The 25,786-nt window shown below is 37.0% G+C and overlaps 1 protein-coding gene across 1 annotated transcript in view; it reads right to left on the bottom strand.

The window, feature by feature from the left end:
- Positions 1–25,786, bottom strand: part of LOC104260665 (transmembrane protein 132D) — a 264,803-nt gene that overhangs the window by 224,437 nt on the left and 14,580 nt on the right. The window lies entirely within an intron of this gene.

Below are 25,786 nucleotides of genomic sequence, written 5' to 3'. Positions count from 1 at the left end.
TCACCCATAGCTACAGATACATTTTCAGGAAAATGCAGTTTGTATCTGAAAATATTTCAAAACTTCATGAAAATGCTTGACACGCAGGTCTGCAGCACTTCTTGGTGGATTTTCAGGAGAGGTTAACACAAGAGGATAAGGGATGCTGTGCAACTACACAAATGGGACCAGCACACTCTGTGCTGATCGGTGCTAATGGGTAGCTCCAGTTCTTACTCTTTTCTCCAAGCCACTGCAGTGGTACGTCCCTAGGTGGGATTAACCCATGTTAAGCAATGGAGTCTTGAAAATATTTTGTATTTTTAAAAATACTACCAAATACTAAAACCTTAGCCTGGTAGATATTGGCTTAGATTTCAGAGCATATTCCTACATGGATACTTTTCTGCATTAGATTTTTATTACTTTCATTTTTTTTAATTGAGACTGCATACTGCTGGATTGCCACATAAACCCCCCAATTCAGGAGGCTGCAAAAACGTGCCACTAAGGACGATGATTAACATCATGGTTTTCTTGTTTACACAAATCAGGATTGGAGGATTGGCCTCAAGTTGTGCCAGGGGAGGTTTAGATTGGATATTAGGAAAAGTTTCTTCACTGAAAGGGTTGTCAGGCATTGGAATGGGCTGCCCAGGGAGGTGGTTGAGTCGCCATCCCTGGAGGTATTTAAAAGATGTGTGGATGAGGCGCTTAGGGATATTGTTTAGTGGTGGACTTAGCGGTGTTAAGTTAATGGTTGGACATGATAATCTGAAAGGTTTTTTCCAACCTAAACAATTCTGATTCTAAAAAATTTTGTTGCTTCAAGCTTTCTGTATAATATTTCTTGTATTAAGAGTGTGTGGCTACAAAAGCTGAACAGAAACCAGTAATTTCACTTCATAGGAGTTTGTGTCAATATTGTATCTGGGTCTACTATACCATAGGAATTTCATATTATCAAAGGATTTCAAAGAAAGGCTGGATGAAACTCAATTTTATGCAACCATGTGTGGTTTTGACACATGCAATCAAAAAATAGTCTGATCCAAATCTCCACGCAGCCAATTAAAAAAGGCTCCAAAGGACTTCATCATCTTCAGATCAGCTTCCTTGTCTAGATTTTGTACCGTGATACAAGCCAAGACAGCAACTGATTGTCACAGAAGTACTTTATATATTCACTGCTTTACAGAGAACTTCCATGGTGCCAAACTGTGGCATCAATAAGAATCACATAGCTAAGCTGATCCAGGAATAAGAGAGGCAAACCCAGTAATTGTTATGACAGGCATACTCTGAGCTCTGTTGGGATTGCATCTGAAATAAAGGCTTTGTGTTTCCATTGCCTAAGGAATGAATTGTGCCTTACTGCCAGGAGTCTTATTTTATACCAGCAAAATATTCAAATATTGGGATCAGGTAATCAAGTGACTTACATATACCTCAACTTTCCCAGTACACATACTAAAAAAAAACCAAAATCTTCCCACTGACACTATCTGTTATGTTATCAAGAAGTTCCATTCCTGCAGTTTATGAACAGAATACAGTTGGCTTTACTCAGCTCTCCTACTTTTTACAAGCCTGATGCTTGTACAACCTGGCAGCTTTTTAGCTCAATCATATAAACGTCTTAATACCCTGCATCGATCTGGAATCAACACAGTTGCCAACACATGGATAAAAAGCATCTAGAGAATTTGTTGGTTGTTATTTCAAGCTGTTTATTATTCCTTGAGGACTCATACAAACACTCAGAACTATCATGCCTACATTAATACTGCTCTCCTACACCTCTGGGTACAGTAACACTGTACATTAAAGATGCTTTAGAAAATTGTTTGTGAGTTGATATTGCACTGGGATTACTTTGTACGGTCTGCAGCTTTGCACTAAATAAATACTGGAAAACCACATTCTGTGAAGTAGGCAGTTTGAACTCAGTCTGGCCTTTGGAACACAGTTAAGAATAAAAATAAAGCATTGATATTTACCAAGCTATATTTTAAATCTTGGATTTGGCAGACCTGTGATTAATAAAGACGCAGGGAATATTAGTAATGTTGTGCTTGGAGACTAGCACTGGAAAACAATGGTTCACAGCTAGTGAAGGAGCATTTTGTGAGCTGTTCTTGTTGCCCGTATGCAGGCAGATATCCCCATTTTTATCACTATGGTGTAGCATGACAAAGAATTATGAAAAAAGCTACTATAAGGAAAGAGAGCAAAATGAGATGCAAGCATCAGGGAAAGCGCAAGTGAGAGCATCCAAACACTCCTTGCTGGACTACCTCCGATCTAGTGGAAGACCATCAGCCACTATTACACAAATAAGTTTAAGTCACACAATCACACAATCAGAAAAATCCTATTAAGTGGAACAGACTCTTTTGCCAATAGGAAAAACAGGAGCAAGGGTGGGAGCAAGAATGAATCAAAATGTCCAAATCAGTCCTAATTCCATTACTACCATCAAAAATAATTTCATGCTGAAATGGGGCTATAAGGAAAATCTATTGTACTCATTTTTCAAGACAAATCTCAAGACAAATTAGTACAGTCATAAAGCAAGTTACATTTTATATAAAAGTATTTAGTACTACACAAACTTGAATAAATACAACTTTACAGCTTTGCTGATGGGTATTTAAGTAGATAAAATTTCCACTGGTGACCTGAGCAACTGAGTGAAAAATTCAGTTCCCCTTGGTCAAGCAAGCAGTCAGTGACACTTTGTAAGTCCCAGCCTCTTGTCTCAAAAAACACTTACACTCATTCTCCTACACCAGGTTTCCTCCAAGCTACAGCTGTGAAATCACCAACTGGATAAAAGAAGCTTTCTTTGTGCTTCTAATGAAGACCCTTTAAACAACAACAAAGTCATTAAAAATCTTAATAAAGTTTAGATAGAACCCAGTAGAAGTAACCACATCAAGTTGAGAGCAGGCAGTTTTCTTGGGTGCTGCAGAACTGCTAAAATACACTTTACTTAAGACATTGCTCTCTTTTAAGTACATGATTTCAGCAGTGCTTCCAGAATTTCAGGAAGAAAGCAATTTGTTGCTCATTCAAGTCAGCATCTCCAGGTATCTTTCTTAGAACAAAGTTCTAATTCAACTGAAGCAGAAAGAGATTGAAGTTGCAAGTTTAGGCTTTCATTGGATGCTAATGATAAGAAATCTTTTTCTCTTATCATTATCTAATCAACCACTTATATGTTCTGTAGCACAATCATGAGACACAGGGATTATCCCAATGTTCACCTTCTCAACTTGCTTACTTCTGAAAACCACAAAGACACTTTCCATGGTCCAGATGGACATGCACTCCTAAGACAAGTCACTGAGACTTAAGTGTCATTCCTCAGTCCAAACACATAAAAAATACTGAATTAATTGCAAGACTCCTAAGGGAATGTAACTGCAAAATTCCTAAACCTAAAGGATGAGGCTAAAAGAGCTTTTCACAGGTTTTCTTAGGAATGTTAAGCTTTTTTCCTTAGAAATGTTAAACTTCATCCAAATGGAGTTTAAAAAAATAAAAGAACAAAAAAACTTTAAATAGTCTAACACATACTGATTTACTGTGATCTGCAAAAGCAAATATCATTATTATTACTGATGATAATAGTTTTAAAACTATGTGCAGTTGGGAACACATAAAATGCCTCCTATATTTGGAATGAAAACAATACGGAATTCAAATTATCAGCTATATAATATCTGAAACGGAACTTCTTTATTACCAATTCTAGCTAGTATCACATAATCTATGATACAATTATATAACACATTATATAAACCACACAACTGGAGTCTATAAATTATGATTGTCAAAAGCCAAGAAAAGCATGCAGTTGGCAGTAACATTAGAGTTTTGTATTATCAGCTACAGTTCATGATGCAAAATATCTTACTTCATCTCAGAATTGTCTAAGTCTCATCTGTTCCAGTTCCTTGAGAAAAAGACAACCAAAGACCTCTTAGGAACCTTTTAAAGCAATCTACTTTTTAGCTACTCTTGCTCCTTCCGAATGACTCTCTCCTAGTTCTTTCCCACACACTTCTTAGAATTTTAAGTAATCAATTTAATAAACTCCCCATTCAGTCTAATATGCAAGTGCCCTACTTATTAGCACTGGAATTTGCTGACTGCATCTTTGTAAATATCCTGAATAATTCTTGAACTCCTGTAATATGGTGTCCCCAGCCAAATCAATTTGAAACCTAAAGCCAATCTAAAGACAACAGCAGTTTGTTGTTTTGTAATGCACCTTCCCCCAAGTGAGAAGCATACTTACTGTGAACAAAGTGCATATAGAAAATTCACTGGCTGGACAAGGCAAAATACTTTATAAAAAGTCAGCAAAAGATTTCATTCAAAAGAACTTGGGTCTTTTGGCTTGGGCATCAATTTTCGATAGTGATTAACTGAAGCTGTAAGATCCAAAACTGATTTCACATTCCAAACCCAGAATCTTTCATTTAAAGTTTTTTAAGTGCTCAGATTAGAGTTTTTGACTATAACGCATTATACTGATTGCTTATTATTTTCTATATCCATCCTATCTCCATATTACATTATATATGCATGAACCCACACAGTAAGTAGAGAGAGACTATATCTACATGTCTATCTAGACTATTATTAATCATATAAAAGGGGAAATGAAAATAATTTGCCAGATGTTATTAAAATGTCCAAGTCATTTTATCACCTAGCAAAGAATAAAGAAGCTACTATGTGGTTGTTAACATACAGTAGAAGGAAAATTACTGCTTCAGGTATGGAAAATGTTGTAGTCCCAAGCCTTTGGAAAGTTGTCCCAAGCCCTTAGAAAGTCAGTTTGCCAATAAAATTGTTGGAGAACTGAATATTAAGGATTATATCCAACATTTCTTCTATACTTCATCTAACCCAGCATTATTAACAAGAAAACTCAATGCCTTGAGCAAGCAGATCACCAAAGAACGTAATACAACAGTGTTAATTCGCCCGATGACAATACTTAACGTTAAGCATTTGAAAGAATTTTGCAGTACCAGTTAGCTCTTTGAAGCAATGAAGTATTAGATCCAGTTTTAAGATCTGGAGGCAAAGCAGGCATCTGTCTTATAAATAAATCAGGTATAGTGTGCAGCAATTCCTGTGGCTTATACTAGATCTCTGTCTAGTATAAGGGTCAAATCTTACTTGACTTTTATGACACTGAGACTGTTTCCAAATAAAGTCTTTTGTGACCATCAATCCATTTGCCCTGGAGGTAAATCTAGATGACTGAAAGGTTTTCCATAGAGGTGTCTGGAAAAGTGATTTTATATTAGCTTTCACTTCCTGGCCATAGATTATATTTTTAAAATCTTTAGTATCTCTGTTTCATAACAGATTTCCCATTGCCCATTCATGGGTGGATATTTTACACCTGTAATATATATCACTTTCATGTATTTAAATTTCAGTATACTATTTGAGAGAGTCCACAGCAAGACACAATCAAATTAGCTTCATCTGTCTGCAGGACCTACTGTAGACCAAGCTGTAAAAAAAAAAAAAAAAATCAGCAATTTCAACAAATATGCATGTTAATTAAAAGAGCCTTTTCTTCTCCCCCTCGATAAATGAAGATTTTTTTGCAGTTATTTATCACACTTTAAAGAGCTAAAGTTGCAATAGGGTTAGTAATAAATTAAATGGAAAAATTCTGGAAACCCAAGGCACAGTCTCCAAAAAGTATGAGCAAAAACATGCTGCAAAATTACTCTTAAGTTGCATGTGTATTCACATGGGTAGTAACACCAAAAAGTAAATACCTGAAGCACTCTTCCCTAACCCCCAGGCAATTATTTGCATAGGCTGAAACTAAACGTTAAGCAATCAGTTAAAGGAGAACAAATTAGCCTGTTTGTCTTTAATACTCATGCATCATAGCCCTTTTGCACTCCCAAAATTTCTTCATAATTTTTCTCCAAAATATTCTTCCATAACTTTCCAGACATGCAGGGAATGGAGAGGGCCAATACTGCTGTCTACAGATCTCACACATAAATCTGGGATGACAGACTGTTAGCCAGAACTCCTACTCTTCTTCCGATTCCTCCTCAAAATCTCCCATTTCTTTTTGTTAATACTCCTATACCCTTTTGCAGTCACTTATAATTGTGCATGTTTCATTTCAACTGCAACTTCCTAATCTTAGAGAACATGCCTTATCTATGTTTGCAAAGCACAGCATAAATTAACAGTATTATATACATTTTGCTAATAATAATAACTAATATTTACCCAGCAGAGCCGAAGCTCAGATACAATGTTCAATTTCAGAAAGGTCCTGCTATTTTACCAGAACCCCAGTGGGTTGACTCAAGGGCAAATACGCTAGAAAACTTGTTCAGGATCTTAACATAAGCAAATCTTTGGTCAAGATGAAATCCCAGACTACTCATAACTGTGAGCATGGCGGTTATCCCCCACAAGATACAAAAATATGTATGCAGGACTGCGGTGGGCTGTCCATGGCCAGCTGCCAGACGCCCACCCAGCCACTCTCTCACTTCCCCTCCTCAACAGGATGGTGGAGAAAATACGATGAAAAAGCTCATGGATTGAGATAAAGACAGGGAGGTCACTTACTCATTACTGTCAGCGGCAAAACAGACTGCCCTTGGGGAAAAATAATTTAATTTATTGGCAATTAAAATAGATTTGGATAGTGAGAAACAGAGACAAATTACAACACCTTCCTCACCCCCACCCTCTTTCCAGGCACAACTTCACACCTTCATTCATACAAGCAAGTTTCTGTGTTTCTACTTTTCCCCTTCATAACCCCTAACATCATATGGGTGGGTATTCAAGCACTCAATCTTGGTGACTAAGGGAAACATTTTAAAACAAAGTTAATATAATGGACTTACATCTCCCCTATTTTCTTCCAAAAAGCTAATCATACTGCTGTTAAGTGTAGGATAATTTCTAACTGTTCAAGCATATAAAAAAAGAAAAAAGAAAAAAAAGCACTTTTGCAGTATTCAGAGGTATATACTAAAGGAAACAAATGGCACAATTAATATTTGTGATGGGCTTCTATAGACTTCTTCAATACTGCATTTTTTGACTCAGTCTTATAATCTTGCAAAGGAGAATATAGATTTGTGGTGACGTTTACTCCATAGTAACCATGTATTATAATAACATGCATTGAAGGAGACTAGGTAAGTTGCCTCAATGCTTTAGATTAAATAAGAAAAATCATGGCAGGCACTGGAATAGCTTTACCATCTTAGAGGTCACTTCTCCAACTATGCGTCACTATGGAGAAAGATGTCCTTTCACATAAAGATACGCAAAAGTAAAATATGTTCATTGCAAAAATGTTGTACAGCTCTTCTCCAATCAGTCACCCATTAGCTCTGGCTCAGCAATTCTTTTCTCAGGAGGGAAAAATTGGAGCTGGAGTTAAAAGAAAACACCCGTTTTATCATTCTTTCATAACCTCAGAAGAAATAGGTGCCAAGAGAATAATTTTTTTCCTGATTTTGTCACAATATGCTTTTGCATCGTTAGAATGGCTCAAAAATACTGCTGGAATTAAGAAATGAGCCTGAAGTGAAAGCTTCTGTGAGTGAAGCTGAGCAACTGAAACACACTACACTTGTAGTCTGCATGTAAAATGCATCTAAAAATGGTATTATCGTATTACATTGCTTGTTTTTTTAGAGGCAGACTGGCCTCTCACTGAAAATTTGTGGAGGGAGAGAAGGAGATATCCATATTTATGCAAGACCTATACGAAAGATGTGATATATAGGTCTTCTTGATTCTCCCATAGCTTGGGTGTCATGCAGCTTTTATTCTTATGTGCAGAGACATAAGAATGATCTAAATGCAGATAAAGATCCAATTCAGGGAAGCAGCAGAAGGTAAGATATTAGGGTCAAGTCCTCAGCACAGCTCCAGAGATTTTGTTGACTTTACCAGCAGTAGAGCATTCTACAAAAACTGGGGAACTCTATTAGATGAGCCTGAGAAGGAAATAGATACTTGGAGTAGATATCTGTACTGCCTGTAATTTCAAGTTTGCAGATATCTTTCACATTGTTTCTTGTCTACACAGACCAGAAATAAAGTCAATAACTAAACAATATAATCGGACTTTATTTGAGGATGCTGAAGGCATTATAATAAATATTGTTGTTCCAACAAACTTTGCAGAAAAATAAATAACAAGGAGTCAGACTGACAACATAGATTTTCATTGCCCTTCTTGAATTTCTCCTTCCACTGAAAAACATCAAAGAAAAAAAACACAAACAAAGCAATTGCAGCTGTAATGTTTCAATCTGCACTTACAAGCTTAAGAGTTAATACGTCTCATAACTGTAGTCTCAGCCTGTTTTTCTCCTGTCTCAGAAAGAAGGAATTGTAATAACTTGCACAGAAATATTAAAGATTCCTTTTTATTTGTCTTTAGAGATAAACCTTAAAGACTTAAATATGTTCAAGGTTTCCTCCACGACCACAGAAATGTGAAGTTGTTTCAATAAATGAAAGTGGGATTCATAGCTAAATCCGTAACTTCTCAAAAGCACTAAATACCATGAGACTGATTATTCTACCAAGCAATCCTTCAAATGCAGAATATAACCATACTTTTAATCTTACCTATCAGTATTACTACACAAAATTTTCAAGGCTTTGAGAGTAGGGTATTCATGACAGCCTTCGGTAGAATGGGAAGAAATGCTGTGCTCATGCATGAATGATCACAGCTGTTAGAAGGGATTTTCTGTTTGAGAAGGAAGTATGCATGATACACAGATGGACAAAGTGTGTCTGCTCTGCAAGAGATTCCACAACCCAAATAATATTGCACAGAAAAGGAAACATACATTCAGATCAACCACCCTCCCTCAGAGGGCCTTTAAGGAAGAAAAACCTGGAGAAAAATCTTCTCAAAGTGGAAGTACAATGAATGGTGGGAGGGAGACATTCTCCACAGTCTCACAGGGAAACAAAAGGAAAGACAAATGTGAGAGAGAGATGTGATTCGGAGCTGTGCTGTCTCGATCTCACTAATACCCCACTCTGCCAGGAGCAGTAAACTTATGAACTAATGGTTTCAGCATATTCTGTAGCAGCTTTCCAATGGCTGAAGTTTCATAGATATTGGTACCTACATGAGGTGGATGAAAGCCAATTCACATTTATCTACCTATGCTGCAATCATGCCTTTATTTGTAGCTTCAATGTATCACAAATCCAACAAAAACCCCATACCTAGCAATAACAGTGAAGACTGAAGTATTCCACATACATCAGTGCAAGGAGCATAATCTTCTAATATATTATGAATACTTCTTATTTGTTTTGGTTTGGGTTTTTTGCCTCATAATTCTCTTCCTAATAGAACTGGAGCTACCAGAAAAGAATCACTGGCAAGTTTCTCCACATTTAAATACACACATATGGAAACAGACAACACATCTATTAAGAACAACGTATGTAAAAGTGCTTGCCACATCCCCTACACGATAAAAAGGTAATCTTCATGAAGAAATGTGCCACATATTTGTTTCTATTAATGTTAATAACTTGCTAACTAATGATAAGTGTATGATAATTTATTCTAAGTGAAATGAAGTGTGCCCTAAAGACAGACTATGCAAATGAAAGCTTCTGCTCACACACGTTTAGTGCATGTACATTAATAACCACATATCTTGACTGCAGTGAAAACGATTGTATGATATGTTAAGGCAGATCAGGATGGAAGAATACAAAGTAGCGTTCTTTAAAATGCTGTGCAAGCCCTAAAGTCTGCCATGCTACCATTCCCAATGTTTCAAGGCCTACAAATGCAAAACATAAATTATTTCTTCCTCTCTTAACAAACATATTTTCCAACTTATAATGACATGCTTTTTAAAAGCTTTATACCTTCAAGGTTTTGCAGAATGCATGAGGTCAGTCCTCTTTCCTTGCAAATGGTGATGAGGACTCCATGAGAGGGTAAGTGGCCACGACTAGCTGTGTTTCTTACCTAACAGAGCCATGAATGAAAACATATGCTCTTGTTCATCTTTGGTTTCATTGCTCTAATGCTGTTATTTGTATTCTGGAAATATTTGTCACCACTGAGACAAAGATGTCACTGTGCAAACACATAGTCATTGTCTGTATATCTTCCATGATACCCTAGCTCAACACATTCCTCCTCAGGCTTTTTTTGTTGTATTAAAAAAAGGCAAGGTGGCTTACGCTGTTATGTTTGGGATGTCTCCCAAATTCATGCATGAGGAGCAAAAGGTAACTAGAAAATTTCCTTCATTCTCAGTAAAATTCCAGGACATCTTCACTCACCCATCAGAACCCTTCCAGCACAGCAGACTTAGGAGATATGGAAAACTGAACCCATAACTACCATCCAATAAACTCCACAATGTTTCTTTCCACAGACAATCATACACGGAGAGGTGATGCCATCTCTCCTTATGCTGAGTAGCATCCAATGGCCTTTGGCATTGTTCAACACAAGGATGTCAGAATACCTCTTGTCTGTGCAATTACCCTTCCTACAATAAAGATTTCTGAAACACTGGAAAGCAAACACAAGACTGAAGTTATTTCCTTTCCCTAAAGATATATAAATGGGCAAGGCCATGTCAGTGAAATTTAAGTTTAAATTTGGAATGAAGTGAGGGTAGCACAGCTGTCATGAAGCAAGCTGTATCTATTGAAGTTATTTTCAAAATCAAAAATAACCTTCGCACCCCAGCCACGTTTGTCGTCTCCCTCCTTCCCTTTTCCTTCTGTGTACCTACACCCAGACACACTTGCATAGAGCAAAATGGCTAGGTGTGAAACAGCACAAAACACAGGGGGAAAATTTAAAGGCAAAATTTCATTAAACAAAATGTATAGAATTTATATGGCTCTTTTTCCTCTTGTACACTCATTTCAGTGTATAGTGAGAATCCGTTGACTTTTCTCTTGAGATTTGTAAGCACAAGTTTCTTCCCAAACAGAGACAGACCTTGTCATTAATATTGCATTTCTTTGGGAGAGACTGGGTAACATTAAATTCTGCATAAATTATGTAATGCTCTGGCCTATACAAAGTGAAGACTAAGTTCTGAAGAAGGTCAAAAGCCATCAGTAACAGTCAGGTCTCCATTTTTGCCATAGACTATCTCTGATGGTCATCCTCAGTCTTCTGATCATAGAATCATTTAGGTAGAAAAGACCATCGAGTCCAACTGTTAACCTAACACTGCCAAGCCCACCACTAAACCACGTTTCTAAGTGCCACATCTACACATCTTTTAAATACCTCCAGGGATGGTGACCCAACCACTTCCCTGGGCAGCCTGTTCCGATGATTGACAACACTTTTTGTGAAGAAAACTTTCCTAATAGCCAATCTAAACCTCCCCTGGCACAACTTGAGGCCGTTTCCTCTTGTTCTGATGTTCCTGTAATGTCCTTTGTCCCATCATGTTACATTCTCAATTTACTACTTGCTTGGATCAAGGTCTTATTTTGGCAAAGCTTAGTCCTGCTCCTACCAAAGTCCACAGCAAATCTTCAATGGAAACAGAAGCAAATCTGCACAGCCACAGGCTTTCAGAACCCAGGACACAGTCTGATGGTTTTCTTCTGCCCTGCTCATGTCCTCTCCACATTAAACTGTTGAAATCCATATCTGAATGAGAAAGATCATCATCTACCATTCTTCAGAGATTAGATCACTGACCCATAAATTTACTTCTGCCACTTGGCCAAGCTTTAGTGAAAACTCAGCAGGAGAGAGCTGCTTTAACAACCAAACTTACAAAATTCTTAGCAAAGAATTGTCTCTTTACTTCATGTAATTAATTCCTTGACCGCTACAGAAGGATACTCTGAGTGAAAACACACTCCCAGACTGTAATGATTATGCTAATCTAGTGAAGAGAAAAGATGTGTTGTGTATTAATCAAAGTCCTGAGCTCAATTTCTCATTGTTCTTGGACTAAGTGATCAATATAGCAACACTCACTTGCCACAAGTACAGAAGGACTCTACTAGGATTTTACATTTATCTTGTGCTTGTGAATGAAATGCAACTGATGAAGGTCCATCATATAAAAAAGTTAAAAGTGGCATTTTAGGGAAAAATTACATTGTCAGAAGGTACAAAGTAGACAGTCAAATGGGTCTTTCACCTCCACTCCCTATAGAGTATCATTTATTCTAAAAACCACAAGAAATGAATCAAATATCTTTGGGGAAGGTTCTTTCTTCATCTCCTAAAGAGCATTTGGACACTGTTTCTATAAACAAAGACATATATTCCCTTTCTCTTCTCTACTGTAACTTGTATTCTCAGAATTCCAGAGTTATTACTGTATTACCCAATAGGAACACACAGCAAAAAGTATGATGTACCCATCAGGCACTAAATACGGTACTAATCCTATAGGTAACGTGCATGCCTGTGTTGATCTCCTGTGTTGTCATCCTGGGATAGTAAAATATTATTACTGCTGTATGGCATCCTCTCTCTGGCTAGCCTTATGCAAACAGCTGGCTGCACTAAGCAGTTCAAATTTCAAATTATTAAGAACATGGTCTTAACAAACCCTTGTGACTTATATACACAAACATAAGACGGAAAAGTGACTATAAAACAAAACAAAAAGACAAGGGCTAACTAGCAAAGAAAGTACTAGTTCTAAAGCATGATGCCTGATTTTGCTTGGAGTATTTTTCTCTTCATAAAATTAATTTCAAACTCCAGAATCCCAACATAGATTTTGAATACCATTTCTTAGTTTATTTAAGTTACTCCACAGACTTCTGCTACAGAAGGCTTTACCCAGTACTCGGTTTCCAACAGGCTGTAACCAGAAAAGCCAGTCACATACTGATTTGAAGAATGTTGTCAAAAGGACAGCTAGGCGACCACAGACAAGTGGGACTTAGTAATGGTCTCAAGGCTGTGTACATGTGCTGTAACAGACAGAATTCATAGAAGTTAGGGAGCAATCCCAGCAACCTGTAAAGCTAGTTTTACTCCATGAAAAAAAGAACAGAACATTGAAACTTTCTTCTGATGAAACTGATTTCAAAATAGTTGCACCAAGAGTAATTTTCAACTGTTAGTTCCAGTCTATATGAATAAGGGACTTTATTCTGAAATCCCTTTCTAGGTATTTCAAAACATAAGAGGCCAATGAAAAGTATTGCAAAATTCACTATTTCCCTATTTGAGGCTATGTCATTAGAAAACAAACTGCATCATAAAAGTAGCTTATATGCACATTGAAATTCATATTCCTAGAGCAGCTGGAAACTATCCCTAGTTCACATGAAGCTATGTTAGATCATTTAACCACACAAACCAGAGTAAATTCAATGTGACTAAGTAAAACACATCTAAGTAGGGATTTACATCCCCCTGCCTATGCGCCCGTGTGTGACTGGTCATTGCTTTCAGGTTCAGGTTCAGACTAACAGCATCTCTCAGCAAACCCTTGCCCAGCCCTCTCCTGCCTACAGGAAGGGGAAGGGCATAATTTTCATCACCGCAGAGGCCCTGCTGTGTCTGTTCTCTCTCTCAGCCATCTTTCAGTCTCTGAAAGATACAGGACTACTTTATCTTCATCCTGCTTGTCACACAAATGGATCCCATCATAACATAGACAGGAAGGATTTACAGTACTCTACAACTTGCTATGTAGGTTAATAGCTCATTTTACCTCCCACTATACATGAGACTCCCATTAGTACTAATAACTCATAAGGAATAGACAAATGCCTTCCAAAAATCTGAATGAGTTATCATCTTCAAAAGCTTCTTTTGTTAGCAGTAAATCTCTAGGTATTTTTTCCTAATACAGTGTATAAAGATCAATAATTATTATACTCTAACCAGCAGGAAATAAGACTTACGCAGCCAGTCTTGTAAATATAGCCATTAAAAAACTAATTAAAGGAACTATTAATAAATCCATCCAAATTTATTTCAACTTTTCTAAAGAATAAGGAAATCACACAAAAGAAAAATCTGCTTTGAACATTATGTTAGCTTGCAGAGCAGATGAGTGAACAGTAGAAAAAGTTCCTTTACAATTGTGGCCAATGTATTTTATTTCTTTCCCATTTATGCACACAAAATATTCTTTAACCACTACAGTGGCTGAACAGAATGGAGAAACAAATGCTGAAGTCAGGCTGGCTTTCCCTTCTACTCACCTGAGCAGAAACACTGAAATTGATTGGATTTTTTTGCAGCTCCAAGTGACTAGTGTGAATAGGCTCTCCAGGATCAAGAGTCAGATTCTGAACTGGTATAAACTGACACAGAGTGATGTATTTCTTTCATCAGTTAACTCTAATGGTGAGAAATGACCACACTAAATCTCTCAGGACTCAGTTTTGTATTGCATCTTCATTCCAAAAAGCCCTCCAAGAAATTTTTCAGTTCTTCTTTGAGGAAGAATAATCTCCTTGGACTCAATCCAGAATTTACTGAAGACATTAGTTTAGTATCGTTGGATCAAATTTTTCTAAAGTATCTTTTGAAGATATCTCAAGAATGTTTTTAGGAAATAATTGTATAAGAATGTCTTTAGTTACAGACGTTTTTGCAAATTTTCCATTCTTAGGATGTGTTACTGTCTCAGTAATTCTTCAATTTTATGTGAGCAACAGAACTTAAGCAGCTTTTATTGTAATTAATTTTAACAAGAAAGCTACCTGTATTTAAAACTGCTTGTTATCTGGTATAGTTAGTTATTTCATACATTGGCACATTTCCTGAAAAATAATTTTTAAAACATCTGGTTTTTTTAATGAGTGATAAATAATATTACCTTAACAAAGATATTTTCCCCCAAATAGGAATTTCAGATTCCTAGTTTTGATACATCAAAAAGGTGAAAACATAAGACAAGGAACTGAAATGCAAAGTTTTCTTAAGGTAATTTTTAAAGTGGGGAACAAAACAGATGCCAGCTTCTAAAGAAAAGATCCTAGACAGGCTTACCATATTAGGAAGTAAAACCAGGCAAAGCACATGTATCAGATCTATGTGCTGTGAAAGCAGAAGTGACTCTAATTAGAAAGTTTCTCCTCCTGTCAAAATCAAAGGGGATAAATTCTGTTTCCTGTTAAAGCAAAGTAAATCCATAGTAATTCCCCAGAAACTGCTCTGTCTTTACATCAAGGTAACAAGTAGCTGAATTTAGTCAGGGTTCTTGAATATCAGATGAAAATTAAGCTCCACAAGTGCTACCTACCCACATAGAGCGCCCTATTTTATAAAAGGTATGGCATGGTTTAATCAGTAGAGAACAATGACATAGGCTAAAATATAATTTGTATATTGTTAATAAAACTTCAGAAGCGTATGGTTCATTAAATGTTCGCAGAATGCCTGGTGCACTCAAGGGGTGAAAGCAGACTGTGACACAGATTGGAACATTAAACCTGGACAGATTCAATTTTTGGATTTAGGCAAATCAAAAGCATATGCAGAATTTATTTTTTAAGGGTTCTTTCCATTCTTCCCCTCATTTACATTATAGTCTGAAGCATAAGTGCTAAAGAATTTGTCTTTTACCCCTTGTAAGTGGTCTATAACTTCACAGCAAACTTGGAATATTTAGTCCTATCTGAGAAACATGAAACAGGCACAGAATGGTCTCATGCCACCTGCAAATGAGAAAGTCAAGTAAAATTTACAGTTCAGAGAGGCAAAACACCAAAAGCTTTGGGAAAGGCTAATTTAATACATCTGTCATATACAATTACACAGTCAACTGTAATCCAAAACATCTATTTTTTTCCTCTTCAGACATAAAAGAGCCAATTGCCCAGGCTCAGAATTAAACATCTGTTTCACAAAACAAAGATATTAACCTCCAAGATTTTTTATGAATCAATAAAATTCAGTCATTCAGGACTGCTCAGTAACTGTTGTTTTCTCCACCACACAAATTGCTACAGCCAATTCCCCAGCATAAACCACCACAGTGATTGAGCTTTAAAGGTAGTGGGTGGGCCATTATTAATACAGGGATACAGATGCTTCTTTTACTAATACAATATATTTATTAAAAAAGTTTTTGCTGCTGTTTCTGTTATCAGATACATAGATGAAACTAAGTATGTAGACATGAGAGAATCAAGTACAGTAAAAGAAACAAACACAACTGGTAGCTTTAAATTTTGGAAAACATACAAATCATATTTCCATGTTAATCACAAGGCTTTTAAGTGGTATAACAATTATTACATTGTTTTAATTCTTATCTATCCTTAGTACATACAAACCAGTCACGAATAAAACAGGATGCAGTCCAAAACATGACTTTTATTCTTTAAAATAAGCCTTCACAATTTTGGAAATAAAACCTACAATCCATACTTACTGGACTTTATTCAGGCCATTCAGCAGCAAAAAGAATGGTAAATTTCCTAAGAGCAGGCCAAATTCAGACCCAAGTGCTGCAATGTAAATCCAAGGTGATTGAATGACACCTGGAGCAGAAGCCAGTCTACTCAAGCTGTGCCAGTTTTCTTCTCACACCTGTGGGTTTTTATTGTCCAGGGTGCTGAAGACAGCCTAGTGCATTCTCGGTTCTAGCAGCTCCCCAAGCGTGGACCTTATGTTTCAAAAATCTGGTCTTCCTCTTCCTGATGCTGTTTTGTTGCAGAACACATTAACTATTTTAGTCTGGTGACGTGGGAACACTGAGTTTCTCTTTCTTCCAAATTTTCCTAGACACCAAACCAATGAAGTACAAGCAGTTGTAATGCGTTCTTCAACAACTCAGCTCAGCAAAAACAGCAACCAAAGGTAGTAGTTAATGTAACAACAGCAAACACAAGACCAGCAAATAAGCTTTAACACAGGCTGCAACATCATAAATCAAGCTCTATTTTGAACTTTGTCTTTGTAGTAGGTTGCAGATCTGAAATTCTCACTCACATTTGTTTAATCTTGCAACATATTATGCCACAAGGAATTTGCTTGCATAAGCAATGTTCAAATAAAGAAAGCTTTCCCTGGAGGCTTTAACTAAAATGTGCACAGCACCTTAGTTGATATTTCCACTGATTACCAAGCTGTCCAAACTCATAGAGATTTGACAGTAAAAACACATATTCGACTTCTCAGTCTTTCAGGAATTACATGAACATAGATTTACACCAAAATGCCGAAGGACATCAGCATTGGAAATTGTTCTGCAATGTGAGCGGGTCAGCTCCTAAACCATACACCTGAGAACAATATTTCTCTGGCCTAAGCCTGTTTATCATGGACTTCAGTGTGAATTTTGAAGCCTGTTAAGTTACTGTGAATTAGAAGATGGAAAGTCTTGGAGTGACTCTACTAAACCATCAAAATTAATCTATACCACTCTCTAAGCAGAAACAGCATCTTCTCTTCTCCAAAGGATCGAGGATTAATTCAATTACAAAACACGTAATTACAATGCTTTTTTGTTAGTTCTCCTTAAAGAAATTCACAATTTAGTAGAGATTTTCCAAAAATATACCTTGCATTTCTAAAATTCTGCTTATAATATATTTAAACAGGCATTATGTTAGCTACCTCAGATTCCCCTATTAACCCTTAAATTAAGGGGATGTAGACACAAAATGAAAAGCAGATTTTGATTACAAACATATCTTTACATCTTATACTCATGCCATAGTAGACAACTGCAGCACAAGTACCAATTAGCTCCTCAAAAGTAGAATTAATAGTCCTTAAACTAGATGCATGTTCCAGAAATCAAAACTGCAGGAAAGCGGTTTAACCCAACAGAGAGAAAAGGGAGTAGGATTCTAGAAAATCTGTACTCTAGTCCCAAATCTCTCCCTTCTTTTGGACAAAACATGCTGTAAAATTGCTTTGCAAAGTGGTTTGAAATCACCTGATCAAAAACATCATGTAAGAGTAAGGCTCTATTCCACTGAATTATAAATGTTGGAATTAAATCTCCTCTCTTTTAATTGGCATAACCCAAAGGTAATTCCAGTAAAAGGTATGTTTCCTTTTTGCATCACAGTAACAAAAAAAAATGGCCTTAGTATATAAAAGGGGTGACTCCTACTGGCTTCAGCTGACTGGTATGCTAGACTCTTTGTGAGCATCTTCTAACATAAAATAGAGTAGGTAGCACAAGGGAAATCTCTTGAGAAAAATCGACAGCTGCATTTCCTCCTGAATATCTTTTTCTCATCAAAATAGAAGCAAGGTATTCGACCAAAATATGAACTTTCATCTGGAAAAATTACAGAACAGGCCTCCAGAAAGTCTGTGTATTTTAATAGGATCATTAGATGGTTTTCTCCTCAAATTTTCCTAAGTAAAGTTATCAAAAGGTTAGAATTCGAGGCCAAATTCCCTTGAGAAGAAAAATAAATCTACCAGAATAGTTACAAACACATCCCATGGATTAAAGGTTATATAAAAAGCCAATGGGTCAGAAATACCCCTTTTCCTCCTATCCCTCCACAATACTATCTAATTAGATTGAATGCCTTTTTATTTCATTCAGTGCAGAGAATTTCTGAAATCCCAGTTTAATCAAGCCTGAGTCCTACTACTCCTCTGAGGCCCCATTTTCTTCAAAGCCATAAACTTCAGCCAAGGTTCTGTTAACTTTACACTCTTTTTTTTTTCCCCTTGAATTAATAATAAGCAAAATCCAATAGTATTCCAGTGTCTCACCTACTCTTTATTAAAACACTTAATTTCTGATTTCTTAAAAGAATCTTCTTTATGCCAAGACCTCTCTCATATGTTACTGAAAAAAGAAAACATTTAGAATAGATGAGCACTATGAGGATGTTGAAGAGGGTGTCAGACACTAGGAATGTAGCTCCATGCTCTAATCTATTGTATCCAACCACAAGCAGGTGTTCACATGAGTAGTTTAAAGAAGGCTGGGCTGCTTCTTTGTAGGAATGGAATACTGGATATTGTGCAGAGTAGCTGCAAATGTGGAATTAATTCATTGTTGATTTTTCATCCACCTATCATTTCTTGGTTTATGCATCCACTGAAAGCTCTCAGGTCTGCACAGCTCTGAAGTCGGTAGACTCCTACCTCCCTGTACTGGTCACAGTATAAAGAGCATGGGTGAGGCATCCAGAAGGAACTGTGCTGTATGAAACCCCAAAGAAGTTGTGGCTATGGATGCAGACGGCTGTCCACAGACACAGTTCCTCTCTAAAATCAACCATAATCATTGTGGTATCAAATAAAACCAAATGGGTTTTTTTAGGGCTAGACCATGCTGATATGGATTCAGAGGAGGAGAAACAATTTCATATGTGATCTCAGACAGGGACTGTACTCAACTCCAAGGGGAAGATAAACACATTTCTTAGTAGGGGTTTTCATGGGAAATAACTATCCAGAAAGAACCACCATGGCACTATTTTCAACAGTGCCAGATAAGGGGGCCTGACAAGGGGATCCTTCGGTTCCTAAAGTACTGTACAATCAGTGTTTTGTCCAACTAAAAAGCCTTAAGTCTTTGGCATGCTTGTTTCTTAAGGGTAAAAACAAGAGTCATTACAAAGCTGTTTAGTTTAGATTACTCCTGCAAATGCTATAGCAACAAGACCCCTGATGCAGCTGGAGAAACCACTTTGAGGATCTGTACATCTCACAGCCTGTTCTCACACGCAAGCACTGCTCTGAAGGAGGTAGTCCAGCAGGTGCTCCAGCGATACCATTCCAAAGGAGCCCAGGAACCATGCAAAAGTAGGCATTTGTTCCTTAAAATAAAACTGAGGGCCAAGTTATGATTTTTAACTGTGGCTGTGTAACCCCAAAGATGTTAGTAGGTTGAAATCCGACCTAATATAATTAATTGTAATCCAAATAACATTACAGCTATTTACATGATAGCTGCCTCTGGCTAAAAGAGGGACTGATCTGTATAAAGTCCTATTTGTCAGTGTCACAGAAGGGCTTGGATATGAGCTGATTTTGATGCATTAAAAGGGCATCAATACTGGGCACTAGAAATCACAGAATCACTAAGGTTGGAAAAGACCTGTAAGATCATCAAGTCCAACCATCAGCCAACACCACTATGCCCATTAAACCATGTCCCACAGTGCCACGTCCACACATTCCTTGAATGCCTCCAGTGATGGTGACTCCACCACCTCCCTGGGCAGCCTGTTCCAGTGTTTCACCACTCTCTCAGTAACGAAATTTTTCCTAATATCCAGCCTAAACCTCCCCTGGCACAACTTGAGGCCATTTCCTCTTGTCCTCTTAACCTAGCAGAGAAGGACCCTTATCAAAGCAAAACAGGACCTGTTTAACTGGAAACCAGAAAAACTCAAACTGGAAATCATGTGCTTTTAATCACCAAGGTGACACTCAACAGGAACAAGCTCTGCCTCTCTTTAAAGGTGACCAAAACAAAAGCACGTCTGATTTTGTAGGCTCCTTTTTAAATGTACAATACTGGACTCAGTACAAAGGTAAAGCAATGAATAAAAGACTAATTACATGTTTGAAATTATAAATGGAGAGACTAGATGGTCTTATAGGCCACTCTGTCCAGAAAATTAGTAAAGTTATAAATTTAGTTGCTAGCTTTAAGCCTTTAACTCCGGACAACGATGTCACAAACCAGTATGTATCCAGAGCAGGAAAACAAAACCGGAAACTTAACAAAACCACACCCAGCAACATTAATATGCTGTAAGGAGGCTATGAAGGTGTTATGTTACCTTCCAAAAATCTCTCTTGACATCATTTTCTTTTTCCACTTTTTTTCTGCTCCTCCCTTCCCCCTCAGATAAATAAATAAAACTTCTAGAGGTCTTTCTCATGGTAACTATGGAGTTACTTACACAAGCAGCCTCCCAAGGAGAATTGCCTCTGAACAAGATGCCCACTAGATATTCCAGGGAAAGTCATGAGGGAAATAAATATTGAATTATTCTGATGTTTTAAATCATGTCTTAGTAGCCAATGTCTCTGAAATGGTACATAATGAGCTCACCTGCCTGTAGCTTGTAAGAACATTAAAAAAAAATAGAAGCCTGTACATTTCTTAATAATAGAAAAAAGATTTTTCTAAAAACTGGAAGTTTGGTCAGCTTGGAAACATGTCTGATTTAACAGAATGCTTTGAATACCATTATCAGAAAGCAAAATTAAGAAAACCAAGGACATCCCTGCTTCTGAGAGCATCCACCTGCAGAAAGTGGATATCCTAATAGGAAAGCAGATATTGTGATATTAACCAGCTCTGAAACAATGTAAAAAGAACTTAATTTTAGGAAGCAGATATGGACTGGACTGTGCATACAAGAAGTATGAAAGCTTTTTTTGGGAATGATAAAAAACTATCTTGCAAGACAGCAGTCATTTATGTAATCCTGAGGAAAGGAGAATGCAGTTCAATTCTAAAATCAATGAAAGTCTTAAGAACAATTCAATCAATGCGATCCTGCTTGGAAAGGACATCAGGACTTGCTGATGTTCAGTCCCTTCATGTTGCCTCATAGAAATCAGGAAAAGGGAAGGCTGATTTGGCATAGATGCGGTTCCCTGCCTCCCCGCTCCCCCCTGAAATTTCTAATCCTCTAATCCATTCTTATCCTTCTAACACTAAACTCCCGCTGCATACTTCCACCACATTTCCTAGGATTTTTTTTTCATAATCTCATCAATATCACTATTAGGAGGTTATTTTCTTCCATTTCAGGTTAAGACACACAACACAACACCTGGTATTTCTCTTGCTTTGAGAACTTTAAAGGGATATAAATGTATTTTGGTGCTTCTTTTTAACTTTTTTTTTCACATCTTCGAAACCTCAAGTGTGGTGCCAAGCTGAGGGGTACACGATATGAAGGAATCCGTAGCTCTCCACAAAAGTCAGTAAATACAGGCAAAAGGAATATTACTGGAAGCAACTTCCTGCAGGTAACAGGGGTAACATGAACTTGTAATATAGGAGATAAAAGAGATATAAGCTGATGTCTCAAAATTTAACTGTTCATGGACATTAATACCTTTCAGACTAACAATTCACTGCTGTGAGTAGAGAGATTTTGATTAGCATTCATACAAAAATCTGAGTGTTATAATAATGGCCCTAGCTGGTGGTGCTATAGAGCCATTCCTTCAGACAGACAGTGTGGGGAGCTTGAAAAATATCCAGTCTGATGGACAAACCTCTACACATTTCATTTTGGCTGCTTGCACCCTGTTGATAAGCGCAGTTTTGTAGATGATGCTAGGGAGGCTGGCTCACAGTCCCTGATCATAGCTCATTAGGTTCCTCATAGACTTGAGAAAACACCGCACTTTATGAAGTTGACAGACTAATGGGTAATGCACTTGCTCATCTATTCTTTATTGAATTCATGCTGTTAACGCATTGCTCCACCTTTTCCAAAACAAGAAAGAGCTTGCAGCATCAACAATGCACTGTTTTGTGGCTTATGACAGGACTGAGCTAACAAATTAAGAAGGCACAGATGCTGGAAACAATCAGCTGCTGTGCAAAAGCTAAACAAGTCTTCAGGTATTGTATCTATTCCAAGCACTTACCTAAAATTTGGGTACTTTATGTGTATAAGTAATACAAGACTTACTGGCCCATGTTAGCCATTATTCTACTATAATTTCTCTTTCAATTATGACAAGTCAGTTTCTGCCATCCTGTGCATTTTGTGGGGGTTCCTGTTGAGTAAGACTTTGCAAAAAGTATGACTAAGGGAGACTGAATCTGTCCTTAAAGCAGTAAAACATTTTATTTTAATGGAATTTTTCTTCTTGGTGAATTCTAGCAGAAGAACTGGACTTGTCACTTAACCAAAGCTGAGCATGAGTGTGTCACTTCATTCATATAACATTTCAAAAATCACATAATGGACAATGCATGTATTTGGTTTTACTTCTACCCACTCCAATTCATTTTTCAAGAATAATGGGAGGAAGAAGTCTTGGTCATACTGAAGTCAATGACTGAATTTGTAGAGCTAGGATTCTATCTCACATATTGCACTCTGTATAAGAAAACATGAAAATAGCATCTGTCTTCAGAAAGTCATCAGAAGACGTCAGGAAAGCCTCCAAAACCTTCAGAGTGTCATCGTACATTTAAAGATTATATGAGGCTGTCAGGTTTAGAGGAATGTTTGGGTGAGGGACTGGAGAAGTGAAAGGGCTTCGTAATAAGAACACTGACTGTTGTAGAAAAGTTCTGTCATCAGTTCAAGTCTTTCAGCAAAACTCAGACTTGGCTCTAACATCTAAAAATGTGAAAAAATGTGATAACTGTAAAATTAGTTCAAGATAGTTTTAAAACAATCTTAAGTTCTATATTTTGGACATTAGGAGTTTGGAGCGAATTGTGGACTTTAATGTATTAGTGACTGATCTGATAGTGACTTTGAATTTCAAGACAAAGAAATTCTGCCCGCAGAAGATAACACCGTGAAATTGAATATATACAGTGGAACAGAAATTCTGAATTAAAAACAAAAGTATGCTGCTATGTACAATGAAAACAGTAGTATAATTTCAAATTATTCTGGGGTTTTCATATACTGGCATCCTACTGTACTGCCTGTTTTGTCTCCTATTTTCAGGCATTTAAAATTTGTATCAGAAGATGGTTTATATATCCTAACAGCTCACTGCATTTCTTAAAGATCAGCCTGAAGAGACAAATACAGAATAAAATAGCAAAACAGAGGCTGCACTTCTTTCTTAGCTTTAAGTCAAAGAACTGCTTAAATAAAATAGTCTGCTAAGTATGAGATCACTCCCTTCTCTAAATGAAGCAAATTAAAGCCAAAATTTAAAAGACCTCTTCATCAACTTTTGTTGTAATATTAATAGTTCTTAATACCACGTCAGCCTCCTTAAACTCCAGCTGAGATTCTGTCCACTGAGCTAGGAGCTGTACTAAAGTTTTCAAAAGAGTCAAGGCCTAGATTTTCTAGTTCTCTGCTTCTTCAATTAGTGCATGAGGGTTCACAAGCATTCAACTTTCACCATTTCCCTCGGTGACATTTCTGGATGGACTTTGAAGAAAGCACACGTCAATGCTGAGAGTGGCCGAAAATCTCTCCACTCATTTTGGTGCTTAAATTTAAAACCAAATGCTTCTAAAAATCTAGCCTTCATCTACAGAGTGAAGAAATATAACCTCTAAACAGATGTATTAATGCAGTTTTGTTATCTTAAAAGAAAGAAAAAAAATCAACCAAGATAAGAACAGTTCCTGCCTCACATATTCACTAAATATTATATGCTTCCATGTTTTATTTTCATTATGTGGAAACAAAGGAGGTTTTCATTAAAAAAAGGTGGCTACCATAAGCCAGAATTGGAAAGCAAAAAGCCTTAAGCAGTTCTTTTGAGGATTTCACAATGTCTGACAATTTCAATCTATTAGGTATCTTTCTGCCCACAGAGATCACGATTAGCCAGTAAACTTGCCCTTTCAATTCATTCAAAGCTGTTACTTCAATCTATTCCATCTGTGCTCTCTGAACCTTTCATTTCCAATAGGTTCAGACTAATTCAGAGCAGTCAAGGAGGCTAACATCTACCTTTCTTTCACATCCTCAGGGCTGCATGCTGACATCTTACAAGAATTTAGAAATAAATATAATACCACTTCTTTCACACAACAAAATCATTTATTAGAATTCCGTTAAGGAAGTACACAGGTATAATCAGGAATTGGTCCAATACTCAAACAACCATTTGCCCCCATGGTGGTCTAACCATTCCACTGTAATAAAATAAAACACTCCTGTGAGCTTACAGACTTTGACCTAAAAGCTGGATGCCTTAAGAATCAAGATGGTCATAATTTTTAAAAGATTGCAACTCTGATGCAGATTCGTAAGCATTTGTAACAGTCCTTACATCTTGATACACACAAACTAATAGCAGTGGTACTTGTGACAGATTTACAATTCCCAGATGGCATTTGTCTACTACTATGTACATTCTGCCAGTGGAAGAGAAAACGGGGGTCGGAAACAGGAAGCCTACGCAAGATATGATGAGCCATTAAGACTTACCAATTTAGTCACAGCACTAGTTCATAAGGAAAGAAAAAAACCAAGTGACTAAGAACTGGGAACTGCCTGGGTGATAGGCAGATGTGAGAGATCTCATACAATAGTAGCCTGTAATGCTTAGTACAGAACTGAAAGCCAAAAAGAAAATGCTAGGCTGGCCCAGATCCATGATTATGCAAGGAGGATGCTCAGCTTTTTGGAAATGGTTGCAATAGCAGCCATTGGTGATAGCTGAAAATGACCACAGCTATGCAACTGGGGCAAAGAAATAAAATCCAAATTTCCTCCTGGAAATTCCTGTGTCTTATGTCTTCACTATCATACTGCAGCCTCTATCATCACTGCTACAGAATTCAGCTACTCAGAATTAATTTGACTGGATCAAGAATAAAAAGAATTTTCCAAAAAACTTTCAACTTAGTCATCAAAATACTCAGCATACGGGTAAGTAGTATACACTTCAGGTTGGAGTATTATAGCTGAATCCAAAAAGTATAAAGTATAGTGATCACCACGTTATCAACAACAGTGGGACACTTTCCGTCCCATTCAAAAATTTCAGCCAAGCCATGAAAAGGAATTTACTGAGGGAGAACTGAGACTGATAGTATTTATTATATAAAACTATCATATCTTTGTCTAACCTGGATGGCTTTACCTTGGTCATCATTAAATATTACTATTATACTTTTATTTTAAAAGTGTTGCTGTTTTGTAGATG

Source organism: Gavia stellata, chromosome 21 (assembly GCF_030936135.1).
Source record: "Gavia stellata isolate bGavSte3 chromosome 21, bGavSte3.hap2, whole genome shotgun sequence".
In the NCBI taxonomy this organism is placed as follows: Eukaryota; Metazoa; Chordata; class Aves; order Gaviiformes; family Gaviidae; genus Gavia; species Gavia stellata.
Note: the sequence above shows the minus strand (reverse complement) of the source record. Positions and strands in the feature narration are given on the sequence as shown.